Below are 2,730 nucleotides of genomic sequence, written 5' to 3' on the forward strand. Positions count from 1 at the left end.
ATAAAGAAAGGATAGGAATAACAAACGTTCTTAAAGCGATAGCAAGCAAAGCAATGAAATAGACACTTGGAATTCACTTTAGAATGCAGAATCAACTTTTAAATACAAAGGGAAGATTCATGCAACACTTAGGGCTCTTTTTCATACTCTTTTCAATTTTTTTTTTCTTTTCACTCTTGTTTTTTTTTTCTTTTCTACACGTGCCTTATTAAGGACTTTGGCACACACACACACACACACAAGAATCACTTCCCCCACACTTGCTTTCTGCAATACATTGATAAAAAAAAGAGTTCATTTTAAGTCATGCTTTACTATGCTTCAAGGATAAGGGTATGGATGGTCCTAAAACTAGGCTAGGTAAGGATAATGTGAGTTAACAAAGAACATAGGCTTAACAAGGTTCAACAGGGTTAAACTTAAACACATAATGAAATAGGGGCATGGCAATTTGGCTTTGGTGGTCACTACATAACTTCATCTTGAATATGTGTTATGCAAATCAATAGCATGCTTTGAATGAAATAGGCATGAGTTCTAGCATTTGGAACTAAATGATGAAACGCCTTCTAAGTAGCAACCAAGCAAAGAATAATGAGATCATGCAACGACTTTAGAAAACAATGGTGCATAGATTATTAACTCTCCAAATAAACGTTTAGGCTCAAGTCTCACAAGGTTGTAGCGTTCATTTGAGTTCCTTCCTTTAAGCATGTTACAAAAACTGATTTTTCTTTTATGATTGCATGTGAATTCATAAATTATAACCACAACCAAGCATACACCAAAGAGTAAATCAAATTTTCATCCATGTTTATAACTCTCTTTAATAGTCATGTAATTAAAAACCAAATCCTCATCATTGTGTAGGAAGGTACCCTAAGACACAAATAAACACACAAAAACTACTCTTTTTGGGTTTTTCAAAACAATTTTTCAAATTTTTATGAGATTTTCGGATTTTTATGTCAAAACACACAAAAACACTCTAAAACAGCTTAAAAACACTTAAAAACAGCAAGGAACAACACTAGAAGTAATGGGTGATAAACTCTTACGAATTTCATGCAAAACAACTTGGTTACCCCCCCCACACTTAAATCAAACATTGTCCTCAATGTTTCAAGCACAAACTCACACAAAAACAAGCAAACAAACAAACAACGAATAAACATGACAAGTATGGCAAAGTAAAAACTAGACAGAGTAGAGTTTAAGAACGCAAATCTGGTTTTGGAGTTAGATGATCTTGTTGACTTTCCACAGCTTTGATCTCGAACTGGTTTGGAATTCTGAGCGAGGAATATCAGAGTTCCTTGGTTTCAAATCAGACTCTTTCTGCTGGGTTGATTTGATTGTGCAGTCTGCATTCTTCTCTACTTGTTTCTTCTGCACGGCAGGCAGGCACGAGGTAGAGGTGATGGTCTGTTTATTTCTTCAATCTTTCCAAGTGCCCACCATTTGCTTTCTTTCTCCTTGTCCCTAGTTGAAGATGAATTAGCACATTGTCTCCACATGCTTCGAGGTATCATTTTCACTTCCCTTATCTGTTCCCCAAGCAGATGTGGTAGACGAAGATGAAGCATAAGATGTTGAAGATGAGTACTTGAGAGCAAGGCTAGGTAAGCAATCAGGAAGGGGTTCCAGGCAGTCGGTTCCAGATCGGAAGATTGATACCAAGTGCTGGCTGATTACTCTCTTTCTCCTTGTCCCGCAGATGAAAACAATGACAAGGAGAAAGACAGGGAGAAAGCATGATATGAGATACTCTTACTTTCAACCTTCATGATATGAAATACTTTTGCTTTGGATGAGTTGTTTGCAGAGGTACCCCAAGGAATAAGGAACACTGAGTGACTCGAAAGGCTTCGTTGGGAAAACATTCTCGGAGATGAAGAAAGGTTATGTATGTCTGCCTTGCAATGAAGGGTGAAGGTTGACATTTATAGGAATTAATAACCGGTACTATTCTTTCACTCTTGTCAGCAACCGTTGGATGATTTAACAGTAAACTTCACGTGCCTTCTACTTCACAAGAAATCTTCGTTAGATTGTCCGTAATTTCCGCAAGGCTGAGTGTGCATGTGACAGGTGCTAACACGTCTGGAAAAGCAAGTGCCTCTTCGATATCTGGAATCGGCGCTTCAACAAACTGCCCGTGATTTTCGCAAAGCTGAGTGTGCATGTGATAGATGCTGACACGTCTGGAAAAGCAGATGCCTCTCCGATTTCTGGGCTTGCCTCTTCGAGTTCTGAGCTCGCCTCTTCGAGTTCTGAGCTCCGTCGAGTGCAGAGGTTGCATGTGACAAGTGCGGATAAATCTGGAAAAGAAGATTGGCCCGTGGTTTCTGAGCAAGCCCAGCTTCTAAGCTAGCGCCTCTTTGATTTTTGAATTGGCCTCTTCGATTTCTGAGCTCACCTCTTGGATCTCTGAAATCTCGTCGAGTGCTGATTTTTATAGAGGCGCGCAGTTCGTTTCAAAGTACACTTGAATTTCCGCCTGTAGAAACTCCCTTCTTGCACTTCTAAGATCCTGATTTGTCCGACCTCTTCTTTCTTCAACACCTTTGAAAATGTTTGGCCCCTTCAACCGTCGTTTTGACTTGAACCTTGGTGAAGAGGCAGTCATGCCTTCTCCAGACAACATATGGCGCCCATCCTTCATATCCCCTACTGATCCTCTTACCGTTGGGGATTCGGTGATAAAGGGCTCAAGCATGAGAATAAACA

This window comes from Malus domestica, chromosome 15, assembly GCF_042453785.1.
Source record: "Malus domestica chromosome 15, GDT2T_hap1".
Lineage (NCBI taxonomy): Eukaryota > Viridiplantae > Streptophyta > Magnoliopsida > Rosales > Rosaceae > Malus > Malus domestica.